Below are 16,533 nucleotides of genomic sequence, written 5' to 3'. Positions count from 1 at the left end.
CCTGCTTCCTCCTCTCTCTCTCTCTGCCTGCCTCTCTGCCTACTTGTGATCCCTCTCTGTGTGTGAAATAAATAAAAAAAAAAAAAACTTAAAAAAATTAAATATAAAAAAAAATCTGATCCAAATCCTCCATAAAAATGTATCTCAAAATGGGACACCTGGCTGGCTCAGTGAGTAGAGCATGTGACTCTTGATCTTGATCTTGGGGTCCTGAGTTTAAGCCCTACATTGGGGATAGAGTTTACTTAAAAACAAAACAAAAAATAAGCATATATATGTGTGTGTGTTTGTGTGTGTGCGTGTGTATTAAATATTTTGTTTCATGTAAGTGACATAAGTCTGCTAAACATCCTGAAAAGCTTTCTTATGAGTGAAGCACGTAAAAGATACAGAATGTAGAATTTGGCTAGTTTAGCTTGGCCAAAAGAAAGTAAATAAAACATCACATTAGATTATTAAAAGTGTAGGGGTGCCTGGGTGGCTCAGTCAGTCAGAGCCTTTGGCTCTGGTCATGATCCCAGGGTCCTGAGATCGAGCCCGTATTGAGCTCTCTGTTCAGTGGGGAGCCTGCTTCCCCCTCTCCTCCTTACTCCTGCTCTCTCTCACTATCTCTGTCTCTCTCTCAAATAAATAAATATTTTTTTAAAAAAGGTTATTAAAACTGTATTGTCCAGGGGCGCCTGGGTGGCTCAGTGGATTAAGCCACTGCCTTCGGCTCAGGTCATGATCCCAGGGTCCTGGGATCGAGCCCTGCATCGGGCTTTCTGCTCTGCGGGAAGCCTGCTTCCTCCTCTCTCTCTGCCTGCCTCTCGCCAACTTGTGATCTCTGTCGGTCAAATAAATAAATTAAATAAATCTTTAAAAGAAAAAACTGTATTGTCCAATTAGAAAACATAAAATTGAAGTTTTTTTTTATTCTTTTTTAGCATTACGTTAGTCTCCTTTTTATATAGAAACATGGAAACATGCCAAATGCCTTTTAGGCAATCTTGTCTTGTAAAATTATTTTCCTCTTCTTGCAGTATGTGAGAGAGAATGATGAAGTTGGGCCTTTTTAAGCCAAATCCAAATTCCTAATAGGAAAGCCTAGGTAACAATCATATTTCCTAGAAGCAGGCTATGCCTGTAATAGAGAAAAACAGACATTAGTGGCATTTCAGTAAAACATATTAAAAGAATTATGATATCATGGGGTGCCTGGGTGGCTCGGTGGGTTAAAGCCTCTGCCTTCGGCTCAGGTCATGATCCTGGGATCCTGGGATCGAGTCCCACATCGGGCTCTCTGCTTAGCAGGGAGCCTGTTTCCCCCCCTCTCTCTGCCTACTTGTGATCTCTGCCTGTCAAATAAATAAAAATAAAATCTTAAAAAAAAAAAAAGAATTATGATATCAAGCTAGATTAAAACCTCAGGAGAAAATATAAATCCCAACAGGGTTTAGATTCTTTGTTTAATTAAATAGAATGATATAGAAATGTGTGGCCCAAAATCTGTGTATAAAATGAAGGTTATGGGACGCCTGGCTAGCTCTATCAGTGTAGCATGTGACTCTTGATCTTAGGGTCATGAGTTCAAGCCTCACATTAGGCATGGAGATTACTTAAAAAAAATGGAAGGTTGCAACAGAATGATGAAAAATCAAGTTGGACATCCACCAAGGTTTAATTACATGTATTCACCTTAAAATTTGGTTCAAATCATTGTTATTACATGTAGCATTTATTTCATGTGAAGTATGTCCGGTTTACAGGTTTATGTTTTTTGCTTCTCCCAATAAAATAAATGTATGACAAAAATCTCCTGGGAGTGTGACTGAGGTTTCCCTTGGTGGCAGTGTACCCAAATTATGAGCATTTTGTTTTGTTTTGCTGTGGGGTTTTTTTGGTTTGTTTTTGGTTTAATGATGAAAGTCCTTTTAAAGTCGGTATTTATAAACCTAAAGCTCCAGGGGCCCCTTGCTGGTTTGGTTGGCAGAGCATGTGACACTTGACAGGACTGTGAGTTCGACCCCACATTGAGTACAGAGATTACTTGAAGAAAAATAAAAGTCTTATAAACCTAAAGCTCTAAAGTGATAACTGGGTCACACATGACCCTAAAATCCAGTTTTTCCTCTCCATGTGGCAACAAAACAATTTCTTCTTGACTACAGTCAGAATCATGACCCCAGTTAGGCTATGTGTAGGTTGTCAGAAAGAAGGGTCAAAGCTGTGTTCCATAAACAAAGACTGTGTGATCAAATATTCCAGGATATTTTAGATGTGTTTTGTTTTGGTGAGTGGGTCAGAAATTTCACTTTTCACTTATCTTATAGGTTTAGGTTGGGCCATGCTAACCCTTAAGACCTATTTATTTCTGCTTAAGTACTTTGTCTACAAGTATGATATGATTCCACAAAGTAAGAGAAAATATATTACTTGCGATGACCTCATGTTTTACACTTCCTGGCTTTAACACATGCAGTTAATGTAGGAAACTAACATGCTTTCCCACTCTTTTGTGGTTTTAGAAGTCTCTTTATTGAAATAGCTAAACATAGTTATTCATTAATGGGGTAGATAATTCTAAGGTACTAATTACTAAACAACTAGGTTATCCTTGATGACTTAATCGACTTCTTCCATTTTGTACTTCTTATACACTCCTTAATAAAATCTTCACCTTCAATACCTCTACCTAGATTAAAGTCTTTTTCTCTAGGACACATACATAGAGTGCCAGAGGAAACTGGTTCAGAGAAATTCAGGAACTTGTCCAAGGTCTCAGCTGAAAAGTGGCAAAGTAAAAATTTGAACAAAAGCATGGTTGACTCCTAACCCCAGGCTTTTAGTCACTGTAACTTCTGGCAGGTAATATATCCACATTAGTGTCCTTTCTCAATCTAAAAGAATCTTGGCTGTTTAACTCCTTCCAAGTTATCACCATATAACTGTGAATACTAATTGCTAAGTACCGCCTGATTAACTTACATTAAATCATTAAGTTTATACATTAATAACTTCTATCGTGTTTTAAATCAATCTACTTTCTTATGTGGACTTAAATTGACTTTTTCTTTTTTGAAATATCATAAACCCAAAATTAGCACGATGACCTTTTTATTTATTTTATTTTTTTTTTAAAGATTTTATTTATTTAACAGACAGAGATCACAGGTAGGCAGAGAGGCAGGCAGAGAGAGAGGAGGAAGCAGGCTCCCTGCGGAGCAGAGAGCCCAATGTGGGGCTTGATCCCAGGACCCTGGGATCATGACCTGAGCCGAAGGCAGAGGCTTTAACCCACTGAGCCACCCAGGCGCCCCCGATGACCTTTTTAAAGGCTTTATTATATTTTTATTGTGAAAATTTACCCATAGTATAGTTCACAAAGATAATCGAAAGTGTATATTTGGTGATAAGATTTTTATATATTTGTTTCCAGGTTTTTGCGTGGCATAATTTTTTTATTTATTAGTTATTATATATATTCATATAAGCATTTTTTCTTTATTATTACATTTATTATTTTTTAAAATTTCCTTATTTATTCATTTAAGTAATCTCTACACCCAATGTGGGGCTCAAACTCACGACCCTGAGATCAAGAGCTCTTTGCTCTTCTGACTAATCCAGCCAGAGACTGATCCTCTTTACAGATATTATAACTATATACTGCATATAATATATTCTTCTATAGTACATAACCATATACCACTTGATCTTTACAACTGTTATTGCATATTTAGGTTCTTACCAATAATCCCTTATTATATATAACCTTGCATTTAAGATTATTATTAATAAAGCACTTCTCTTATTCATTGTTTCCTCACACTAAATTCCAAGGAACTCAGCTGCTTAATCATAGGGTAGAAATATTTTCAGTCTCTTCATAAATATTGCCAATTTGTTTCCCAAAATGTTTAAACCTATTTATTTATTTTTTTTGAAGATTTTATTTATTTGACAGAGATCACAGGGAGGCAGAGAAGCAGGCACAGAGAGGAAGGGAAGTAGGCTCCCTGCTGAGCAGAGAGCCCAATGTGGGGCTCGATCCCAGGACCCCGGGATCATGACCTGAGCTGAAGGCAGAAGCCTCAACCCACTAAGCCACCCAGGCATCCCTAAACCTATTTAAATTGTCAATAGCAACATAAGTAAGAGTATTTCCCCAGTCCTGGGAATGTTCAGTTTTTAAATATCTTTAATATATATGGCAAAAAAAAGAGAGAGAGAGAGAGTATGTAGTTCTGCTTTAGGCCAACCAAGCCTAAAGGGACCAGACTTATTGTCCTACCTGAAATTACTAAAAATTTGGAAAAAGTATATGAAACTATGGTTTTCAAGACATTTAATATCAGTCAACAAAAACAGTAATCCATGAGGTATGAGACACAAATGAAGTGAGACCTGCAAATGTTCAATTTTATTGCTCTGAGAGAATTTCCAGAAACTTCCTCAACTGGAATAAAGAAGATCTATGAAACACCTACAACTAATAAACTTGATGGATGAAAGACTGCTTTCTCTCTAAGATCAGGAAGAAGACCAGGAGGTGCACTCTCACCAACTCATTGAACATTGTACTGAAGTTTCCAGGCAGAGTTAGAAGAGAAAAAAAGAAGGAAAGACAGACAGACAGACAGACAGAAAGAAAGAGGGGTGGGGGATAAAAGGGGACATGAAGGTAAGAGGGTAAGGGACATGGGGAGAGGGAAAGAAGGAGGGAGAGAGGGAGGCACAGGGTAAGAGGGGGAGTTTGAGGCAGGCAAGCATCCAGATTGGAAAGGAGTCTTCATTCACAGATGATATGATCATCTATGCAGAAAATCCAATGGACTCTACAAAAGAGCTACAAGAACAGATAAAATGAGTTTGACACAGTTGCAGAATAGAAAGAAACTAAAAACTACAAACCACTGCTAAAAAACATTAAAGAAGTCATAAATGGAGATAGATGATAGATATCATCTTCAAGGATAAGAAGACAATATTTGTATGATGTCAGTTCTCCCCAAAGCCTCATTTTTTAGAAAATGGCAAGCTAATTCTCAAATTTACATAAAAATGCAAAGGATCTAGAATAGTGAACACGATTTGGAAAAAGAAGGACAAAGTTGGAGGACTAAGAATACCAAAATTCAAGACAAAGATACACTATTCAAAACAATGAGGTACTGGTTTAAAAAGACAGCAATAGGGGCACCTGCGTTGCTCAGTCGTTTAAGCATCTGACTCGATTTCAGCTCAGGTCATGATGTCAGGGTCATGAGACTGAGCCCCATGTCCGGCTCCACGCTCAACAGGGAGTCTGCCTGAAATTCTTTCTCTCTCCCTCTTCCTCCGCCCTACCTGCTTACACTCGCGACCTGCTTACACTCGCGACCTTCTTACACTCGTGCACACACTCTCTATGTCTCTGTATATAATAAATAAATAAATCTTTTTTAAAAAGTAAAAATAAAGGCAAATAAGTGGGAAAAAGATAGTTTCAACAAATGCTGCTAGCATAATTAAATATTCCTATGCAAAATGCAAACATAGATCCATACCTCACATCAGATGCAAACACAAACCAACAATGCGTCATAGACTTAAATGTAAAACCTAAGACCTAAAATAAAACATAGGAGGAAATATTCATGGCCTTTGTTTTAGGCAAAGATTTCTTAAATATGACACCAATAACACAATCTGTAAAAAACTGGCAGATTTGACTTTATCAAAATTATAAATCTCTGCTCTTTGAAAGACAAAGTTTCTTTAAAAAAAAATATTTATTTATTTGACAGAGAGAGACACACACACAGTGAGAGAGGGAACACAAGCAGGGGGAGTGGGAGAGGGAGAAGCAGGCTTCCCACCAAGCAGGGAGCCTGATGTAGGGCTCCATGCAGGACTCCATGTAGGGCTCCATTCCAGGACCCTGGGATCATGACCAGAGCTGAAGGCAGACACCTAACAACTGAGCCACCCACTTGCCTCGAAAGACAAAGATTCTTGTTAAGAGAATGAAAAGGCAAAGCACAAAAGGAGAGATTGTTATATTCACTATGCTAATCATGGTGAAGTTTGCATGGGTATATACCATATGTCCAAACTTACCAAACTGTATGCTTTCAACATGTGTAGTTTGTTGTATGTCAGTAATACCTTTATCGAAAGGTTAAAATTGGTAAATATTCATTGTAAAATGAACATGGAAAAGATTGTTTAAAATTAAAAGTTGAGTTAAATAAAAATACAAAAAATATTGAATAGAAAATTGATCCAAGAATTAAATAGGGTTAGTTGAACTCACTCTTAATATGCTTTCTCAACAAAAAGAGTCAGTGAAACATAATTCTGAATCATATGTTTGCACACATAAGCAAGAAATCAACATTTTCAGGGCACCTGGCTGGCTCATTCGGTGGAGCATGCAACTCTTGATCTCAGGTTCATGAGCTGAAGCCCCATGTTGGGCAAGGAGCCTACTTAAAAAAAAAAAAAAAAGAAAGAAAGAAAGAAGTCAACATGCTCTTAGAGCTCAAATATATGTTGTCTCAAAATGGGTCACAATGTTAGAATAAAAATGGCCTAGACGCAGTTGGGATCATTGAAGTAATATTGAATTCTAGCCCCTTGAAGAGTTAAAAAGGTAGTTGAAGAAGTAAGACTTGCATGTAATACGCAGTTAAATCATCTATAGGGTATATGTTTCTATTTATAATTGTAATGGGAAATCAAAGAACTAAGAAAGTTAGAGAAATCTTCATGGCAGAGCTGCAATTTGATTTGAGCCTCAAAGGACAATGGGGCCAACAGAGGAGATAGAATAAGACACCTCAGGAAGGGACAGAGACAGAAATGAACCTGTAGTGTTTTAGGGACAGTATGGAGCATGGCCCGACCAGAGCACAGGGGGCATGTTGGAAGGAATGAAAGACAAGCTTGCACAGGTAGGATGGAACTGGATTATAAAAGGTCTGATTGGATTCATGAGACAGATCTCTCAAAGAAGATATATCATTATACTTGATGAGTTTAAGCAGGGAAAAACTAGAGTGGAGGAGATTCACTGTTATGGAAGACTGAGGCAGTGGTATTAGAAATGTTTAGGGAAAAAATTCGAGAGATTTTATAAGAGGATTCCTCAAGACTCAAGACTTGGAGACAAATTAGACTCTTATTTCCAACACATTATTAGTTCTATTCCTTGTTTCCTTGATATTTGATTGATATCTACTGGGGTTTTTCTTTTCTTTCTTTCCTTTTTTTTTTTTTAACTTTTTGGGTAGGGATAGACAAATTTTTTTTTTAATTTTATTTATTTATTTGACAGAGGGAGAATTCACAAGCAGGCAGAGAGGCAGACAAGGGGTGGTGGGAAGCAGACTCCCCACTAAGCAGAGAGCCCAATGCGGGGCTCGATCCCAGACCCTGAGACCATGACCTGAGCTGAAGGCAGAGGCTCAACTCACTGAGCCACCCAGGCACCCCTGGGGTTTTTCTTTAAGATTTTATTTATTTCTTTGACAGAGAGAGACAGAGAGCGCGAGGGAGCTCACGAGCAGGGGAGTGGCAAGCAAAGGAGAGGGAGAACAGGCTCCCGAGCTGGATCCCAGGACCCTGAGATCACGGATCTGAGCCAAAGTCAGACGCCTAACTGACTGAGCTGCGCAGGTACCCCGGCCCCATCTCCTGGACTATTACAGCAGCCTCCTAACTAGTCTCCCTTCTTCTGGTCTTGCCTCTCTTTGGTCCTTTTTATTCTCCACATTGTTGCCAGAGTGACTTAACAAGATGATCACTTACTCTTGCACTTAATAGGGGAAGCCCTATTGCTGACAGAAGAAAGTTCGACGGCCTTAGCATAGCATACAGGGCCTTTCATGATTTGGCTCCTGCCTATTTCTCCAGTTTCATCTCTCATCCTTCACTTGTTTTTACTTTATGCTCTAGTGTAGTCATACTAAATTACTTAGATTTCCCGCCACATACCGTGCTATTCCTCTTGACCGAAATGAACTCCCCAAACTCTTTCCTCTGGGTAACTCCTACTCATCTTTCAGGATTCAGTTTAGGCATCGCTTTTTTTTAACTTCTCATCAAAGCCTTTCTTTAACTTCTCACCTGGCTTCCCTCCAGTTCACTTTGTTCTCAGAGCATTCTGGGCTTATTTCTATTACATTAGTTGTTACAATATACCATTTTTTTGTCTTGTTACCTTCCCCTCAGATGTGAACTCCTAAAAGGCAGGGACCATGTCAAATCCATATTTCTGTTCTGGCATGTAGTTGATGTTCAAAAATATTTGTTGTATGAATAGAGGAATGCAAAGTTGACCATCACAGAAACCTCATGATCAACACCTTATACTGGGCTCTCGGATACCACTTAAAAGAGTCTGATCCCGGGTGCCTGGGTGGTTCAGTGGGTTAAGCTGCTGCCTTCGGCTCAGGTCATGATCTCAGGATCCTGGGATCGAGTCCCGCGTCGGGATCTCTGCTCAGCAGGGAGCCTGCTTCCCTCTCTCTCTCTGCCTGCCTATCTGTCTACTGTGAACTCTCTCTGTCAAATAAATAAATAAAATCTTAAAAAAAAAAAAAAAAGAGTCTGATCCCAACTCCTTTTTATGGTATACATATAGGCCTGTGAGGATTGAAATCATTTAATCCTAAGTCTGCAATAGAATGATCCTTTTTTTTTTTTTTCCAGACTCACATTCTAAACTTGCTTCTCTCCACATCACAGCTGGGATCATCTCTTTATCCTGGCATTCAACACAAAGCGGCTATGTTTCAAAGTTTTGTTACTTGCAGCCCTAAGTCCCTTTCAGATTTACCATCCCATCTGAAGACACTAACAACTAATTTCACTCAATGTGACTGTTCCCACCTGATTTCTAGGGGCCTCAGACTGTGGCCTTGTGAGCAACTAAATTCCACTGCTTACTGCCCCTAAGGCCAAATCCAAGAAAGGTTTTCTGGCTCATAAATTTTTCCTGCTGTTTGGAGTAGAGGGCACAGAGCCTGGGTGTCATAACAGAAAGTGCTAATCTGTACACCGGGTGTATTGAAGCATGTAAAGCCAATTCATAACATTCTGTGACACTTTTATGAGCTTAAAAGCATCTTGCCAGACCTATTCAAATTGTACGCATGTGGGAGAATGGTGCTCACAGCTATTTTTAGAGTTTTAGATCATCTTTTACAAATATGCCAAGGTACCCTCAGTAGTCTGTTAGAGATCAAAAATGTTTCCAAAGAAGTGTGCCAAGGTTCCAACTCCTTCTGATGTGGCAGGGCTGATTACAGACGCTTATTCTTATTGTGGGTTAAGAGGATGGACAGCAGGTCCACCACCTTTCTAATAAAAGGCAAAGCAGATTTTAATCTGCTGACTCCAGAGAGAGGATCAGGAGGTGACAGGGAACCACAGTTCTTGCAAATGGCTGGCAGTGGAAAATCTTAGGGACTATGAGAGAGGGGAACTGGAGTTACTGAGAAGTTCATGTGCCACCTTTAGTGGGAATACTAGCAATATATATTGCTACCCCTCTTCGGGATATGCCTTTATGTATTGTCATCTCATCCTATTCCTTCTTTCCTTCTTATCTGTGACCTTTGGGTCATCCATTCCCTGTAAGTCATTCCTGCCCTAACAGGTTTTAGTTAAAAACAAAATCACAGTCAATAATGTGACACATCTCCTAAAATTGGTGACACAGTTGTGTACAGTTTCAATAGAAGGCCATAAATCAGGTTAAAGGAAATAATATCGGGGTGCCTGGGTGGTTCAGTCTGTGGGCATCTGCCTTCAGCTCGGGTCGTGATCCCAGGGTCCTGGGATTGAGCCTGGCATCGGGCTCCCTGCTTCAAGGGAGCCTGCTTCTCCCTCTAGCTCTCTTTCTCTCTCTCTCTGTCTGTCTCTCATGAATAAATAAATGATATCTTTTTTTAAAAAAAGGAAAAAGTATCTTCCTTCTACATTTTTTTAATTTGTTTTTATTTTTATGTTATTTTATCTTTTTTTTTTTTAAGATTTTATTTATTTATTTGACAGAGAGGGATCACAAGTCGGCATAGAGGCAGGCAGAGACAGAGAAGGGAAGCAGGCTTCCTGCTGAGCAGAGAGACTGATGTGGTGCTCAATCCCAGGACCCTGGGATCATGACCCGAGCCAAAGGCAGAGACTTAACCCACTGAGCTATCCAGGTGGCCCGTTATTTTATCTTTTTAAAAAGATTTTATTTATTTATTTGTCAGAGGGAGAAAAAGCACAAGCAGGGGAAGCAGCAGGTAGAGGAGGAAGCAGGCTCCCCACTGAGCAAGGAGCCCTATGTGGGACTCGACCCAGGACCCTAGGATCATGACCTGAGCTGAAGGCAGCCGCTTAACCAACTGAGCCAACCAGGTGTCCTCTACTTTTTTTAAAAAAATATTTTATTTATTTACTCGACAGAGAGAGAGAGAGCGAGGACAAGCTGGGGAAGCAGCAGAGGGAGAGCAAGAAGCAGACTCCCTGCTAAGCAGGGAGCATGGTGTGGGGCTCAATCCCAGGATCCTGGGTCATGACCTGCCACAAAGACAGATGCTTAACCAACTGAGCCATCCAGGTGCCCCCTTCACTCTACTTTTTATTAGTCAAACAAACCCAAATAATTGGTTCCAGCATTGGGGTTATACTTGAAGAGAATAGACACAAATATCTAGTGACTTTGAAGATCAAGTCTTATAAACACCATTTTTGGGGAAATTTTAAAACTGTATTTCCCTAGGCAGTGTTTCTTGACATGTAGTCTATGTACTATCCACATCAGAATTATCTGGGATGCTTGTTAAAATTTTAGATTCCTGAGATCAGTCTCAGACCTATTGAATCAGAGTTTCTGGGGATAGGACAAGGAAATCTACATTTTTAACATGCTCCCTAGGCCATTCTGTTGTACATTAAACCTTGAGAACTAATGGTTTAGAAAGCACATAATAATGACCTTCAGCTATTTGGAAGGTTCTCATTTGGAAAAAGGGAAAGATTAATTTTGAGTTGCTCAAGAAAGGTAAAGATTAGTTTTGTGCTCCTCAAGAAGGCAGGCATTAAACTATGAGTGAAAGCTGTAATAGGAAAGTGTTCAAAATGAGGACTGAGGAGGATTTTAAGAAAACAATTAGACATGGGGACGCCTGGGTATCTCAGTCATTTAAGCATCTGACTCTTGGTTTCAGCTCAAGTCATGATCTCAGGGTTGTGGTATCCAACCCCAAGTTGGGCTCCTTGCTTGGTGGGCCATCAGTTTGGGATTCTCTCTGTCCTGTCCCTCTCCTGCTGCCCCCCCCCCATGCTCTCTATCTCTCTCTAAATCTCTCTCTAAAATACATAAATAAACAAAATCTTACAACAATAACAATTAGACATACCCATCACGGAGTGACTTTCTTACACATCAGCATATTTTCCACCTCTGGAAGTGTTCATACAGAGAGGAGACAGGGCTGTCTTTAAAGCATGATGGAATAGAACTATTACACTGAGTGGGAAGTTGAACAAAGTGATTTCTTGAATCCCTTCTAGCTCATACATTTGATAAGTTTATGCAAAAAGCTTCAAACTAGTAAGATGATGCCATGGCCTCCAACGTTGGTCATTCTGATTTCTTTGCTCTTTCCTTTATTTAACATTTGTTTGTGAGCAACTAGTATGTACTGAACACTGTGTTAGTTTGTAGAGATACAATGGCCAATAGGCAACAATGTTTCTGTCTTCATGGAATGTATAGTGTGTGAGAGAAAAGGATAGAGCTGTGATTATAGAATGCTAAGCACTGTAGTGAAGGAAAGATAAGGTGTAAAGGAACATAAAGAAGGGGCACCTAACTGTATTTGGGAGTTAGGGAATGCTTTTTGGAGGCGACAATATCTAAGTTGAGAACTCAACGATTGGCTAGAGTTAACAAAGCAAAGAGACAGAGAAGCACTTGTGCAAAGGACAGGTGGCAAGAGATAGCATACCCATTCAAGGAAATGGCTAGAACAAAAGTGCCGAGAGACACAAAGTGATACTGAAATGGTGTATGGCGTCCAAATCCCTCTGGGCCATAGATCGTAATAAAGACATTGGATTTTATCTGAAAGGCAATGTGGAACCATGGAAGGGTTTTAAGAAGGAAAATAGGATGGTCAAATTTTCAGTACACAAAAAAACATTTTTTGGTGCACAAAAAATATTAGAAAGGAGACAGGACTGAAGACCTGAAGACCAATTACAAAAGGCTTGCTTCAGTTGTTCAGAAGAAAGACAACATTGCTTAGACCAGTGAAAGGGTACTGAAGATGAAGAGAAATAAATTTCTTGAGAAATAATTTCAATTTATCATTGATAGGAGTTGGTGATAAATGGGATGAGAGCACAGTAGGGGCAGGAATCAAGGACAATTCTCAGGTTTATGACTGGAGACAAGGAAACAGGAACCGTAGGCTTTATGCAGAGAAGATGGACACGGTGAGGTCAACTTGGAACATGGTGAATTTTAGCAGCTGGTGAACTATCCACAAAAAGATAGACAATAGGCAGTTGGATATGTTGTAGCAAGAGAAGGAGCTGAGCTAGGGATGGGGTTTGAAAGTCATCAGCTTTTGTAACTACATAAATAGCAGAGTCACCCAGGGAGAGTACATCAAGTGAGAAGAAGATCTAAGAGAAATCCCTGGGAAAACTAACAATTATGCTACCAGATGAGAAAGAAGAAAGAACACTTTGTAGAAAGAACACTGACAATGTCCAGAGTTTCTTATTCATGTTTTTCTACTGTTTTATATATCCTATTGTGAACCACCAAACTCTAATTATGGTATAGTATACATTAAAGTGCATTCATTGTCCCATTTGACTACTTGGTTTTATTTTTCTTTTTTTAAGATTTTATTTATTTATTTGACAGACAGAGATCACAAGTAGGCAGAGAGGCAGGCAGAGAGAGAGAGAGAGGAGCCACTTGGGCTCTCTCACTCTGTCTCAAATAAATAAATAAAATTTAAAATAATTAAAGAAAATTTAAGGAAGATGAACCAACCAAAAACAAGAGTGCACACTACAGAATTTAGTAAAACAAAACAAAACAAAAAAACCCTGTCACCTATTATCAGAACTGTTGATGTACAAGTTTGATTTCAGCTACTTTGTATACACTAGACAGTGCTCAAACAAAAAGCAGAAAATTTGGAAATAGTGATGATGTGAAACAAACTAGGGGAAGATGGATTTGGCAAATTGCTTCGTCAACCCTGAGGCAGGGAATGGGTCTGTTTACCAGCTGTCCGCCTATTTTCTTAATGTATCTGTTGGGCGTTTGCTGCAGAGATGAAAACAAACAAAAGCCTTGCCAATATAGGTGAGATTCTGAACAAGTGGCCTACATAAAGGTAATTGCCATGGTAAGACAAAGAATAAGGTTGTATAACACTCTGCTGAATTATGTATATTTAATGACTTAATCTCTAAAAAGAGACATAGAGCAGTTTTCAGAAATGGATTTAAATTTGTGTAGGCCTAATAGTAATAAAAATTTGGAAAAAAATTTAGTCTGAAGGTAAAAATAATTAAATGGCCAGAATGAGGAAAATACATAAAGTTTTCAGAGCACCTTGCTTAGCTCAACATCACAGATGAGTTTTAGAACACTCATTGAGAAGTGAAGACAAAATACATGAATATAAATTTATTTAAATATTTGAGAAATATTTGATGATACATAAAAATGTCTAATGATTGTGTAAGAAGCAGAGAGCCAACCCTATTTTGTCTCAAACTCATTCTACAACATTTAATTAAAAGAGATTTTAGAAAGCAAAACACATGTTATGGTAAAAATAATAGCATAATGATATTCGCTCAATATAGCAAACCTTTTCTTAGTAGAACAGGCTTCATAAGTCTATCAGCTAGATTACATAATAAATCCCTATCAAAGAATATCCTCCAAAGAAGGTAAATGGATTTTAAATTCATTGTTTTAGGGCATGTATAGCAACAATCACAAAAGTACAACAAGAAATGCATGCAGAATTACACTTACCAAATGAAAGGTTATAGGCAGGAATAAGTCTTCCCAGGATTTGGTAGGTGTCCCTGTAGAGGAAAAACACTAAGCAAATCTCTCCTTTTCTTATCTGCCTGTCCAACCCTGAACACGGGCCTTATTGTCAAAGCTAAATAACATTTAGGAAATTATCTTGTGTCTTCACTGTAAGGCCTTTCATAAAGATAAAATACAGACTGAGGCAGAGGGCAGAAGAGAATGAAATAAAAATGTGTAGCTGAGATTCTGTCAGAAAATCTCTGATAAATTAAGGCAAAGGCCCATTTGTTTGTGACAGAACCAGTTCTGGAAGTCTACAGATACCTGAAATGTATTTTAAAAAACCGTTTTCCTATCCATCTGATTTGGCAGTGGAGTGCCTCTTAGTGTCCATGGTAACTCCCACAAGAGTGGTTTGGAAATTCATCATTAAAACGCTTGTCCATTAAATGATAATGGGTCAGCAACAGTTCCTAGGCAATGTTCAGTGTCCGAACTTCAAAACATGTTTAAACGCTTCTATAGCTTTAGGAACATGTTACCAGAGAAATCACTTATAAAAACTAGCCAATTTTTGTGATCCACAGCCGTGTGATTTTTCAAGTATTACAAAGTATATAGCTGTGGTTATAGTATAGAAAGGGTAAAAACATGAGAGTATTTGAAAATCTAAAGTAGTCTTACAAAATATTAGTACGTATAAGTTGTAATCATAGAAATGTTAATAAATGCATATGAGAACTTCTATTGATGTCCTCAATTGGCTTTTCTGTTTTGTGTTCTTTATCTTAGAGGAATATAAGGTGGCTGTATTCTTTGAAAATTTTTTTATTCATTTATTTATTTTTAAGATTTTATTTATTCATTTGACAGACAGAGATCACAAGTAGGCAGAGAGGCTGGCAGAGACAGAGGAAGGAAAGCAGGCTCCCTGCTGAGCAGAGAGCCCGATGATGCGGTGCTTGGTCCCAGGACCCTGAGATCATGAACTGAGCCGAAGTCAGAGACTTTAACCCACGGAGCCACACAAGCACCCCTAAAATTTTTTTATTTTTTTAAAGTGATCTGGGCGTCTGGGTGGCTCAGTCCTTAAGCGTCTGCCTTTGGCTCAGGTCATGATCCTAGAGTTCCCGGATAGAACCCTGCATTGGGGTCCCTGCTAAGTGGGAAGGCTGCTTCTCCCTCTCCCACTCCCTCTGCTTGTGTTCCCTCTCTCACTGTGTCTACCTCTGTCAAATGAACAAATAAACTCTTAAAAATAAATAAAGTGATTTCTACACCCAAGGTTGGGCTTGAACTTATCACCCAGAGATCAATAGTTGTATGCTCTACCAACTGAACCAGCCAGTCACCCCTAAAGTGACTATATTTTTGACTTCGAAATTTTTAACATTTTCGGTTATCCTCTCAGCATTAAGAAGCTAACCAAATTGAGGTAAGGCAAAATTTAATGTAGTGGGTTGAGGGACACCTGTGTGGTAGTGTCTGCCTTGGGCTCAGGTCAGGATCACAGGGTCCTTGGGTCCAGCCATGCATCAGGCTGCCTGCTCAGTGTGGGGGCTGCTTCTCCCTTTCCCTCCACCCTTCCTCCCCTTCCTGCTTGTGTTCTCTCTCTCTCTCTCAAGTAATGGATAAATCTTTAAAAAATGATAATAATAATGTAGTGCACGGTAACTAAAGAAATCTGTCTTGGTTCCTGCTTATAATCCTTCCTTGACAGGTTTCATATTACAATTTGAGAAATTGGTTAAATGTGTGTAAATACTTCATTGGCCTGCTTGAAAGCAACTGAACTTTACTCGGTCTGTTAATCAGTGAGTGAAGTCAGTGAGATGTGACTAATCCCAGAGGAACAGCTTTTGACTGTACCTTAGTGTGGGTGAAAGACTTGGCAGAAACGTGGGATGTGTTCAGCTGAAATTAAGAATGTAAAAATGTTAACCTTTTAGTGGTTTGAAATATATTATGTATTTATATACATATATATATTACATATATAATATATTATATATGTAATATATACATATATATATATTCTAAATAAAGCTCTCCATGTGAATTGTACTCAGTCAACAAAACTATAGGCTCCAGATACAATATACCTCCAGAATTTTTAGATGAGGTCTGGAATGTTATGGTTTGAATGGAAAAATTAAAAGAATCAAAACTAGGGGCGCCTTCGGCTCAGGTCATGATCCCAGGGTCCTGGGATCGAGCCCTGCATTGGGCTCCTGGCTTGCTCGGTGGGAAGCTGGCTTCTCTTTCTTCCACTCCCCCTGTTTGTGTTCCCTCTCTCACACAAATAAATAAAATCTCTTTTTGTTGTTGTTGTGTTTTGTTTTGTTTTTAAATTTTTATTAGATTTTATTTATTTATTTGACAGAGAGAGATCACAAGGAGGCAGAGGCAGGCAGAGAGAGTGGGGGAAGCAGGCTCCCTGCTGAGCAGAAAGCTCAAAGCTGTGCTCAATCCCCACATTGGTAAGACACAACCTAAGC

General features: G+C 39.0%; 1 protein-coding gene across 2 annotated transcripts in view; it reads right to left on the bottom strand.

The window, feature by feature from the left end:
* LRCH2 (leucine rich repeats and calponin homology domain containing 2) overlaps positions 1-14,130 on the bottom strand; it is a 128,069-nt gene extending 113,939 nt beyond the window's left edge. For both annotated transcript variants that reach the window (XM_082716342.1, XM_082716343.1), the window contains exon 1: positions 14,033-14,130. The gene's annotated coding sequence lies outside the window, so the exon portion shown is untranslated. The remainder of the gene's footprint in view (positions 1-14,032) is intronic.
* Positions 14,131-16,533: the final 2,403 nt, after the last annotated feature.

Source organism: Mustela nivalis (genome assembly GCF_964662115.1).
Source record: "Mustela nivalis genome assembly, chromosome: X".
Classification (NCBI taxonomy): domain Eukaryota; kingdom Metazoa; phylum Chordata; class Mammalia; order Carnivora; family Mustelidae; genus Mustela; species Mustela nivalis.
This window is presented reverse-complemented; position numbering and strand designations above follow the sequence as displayed.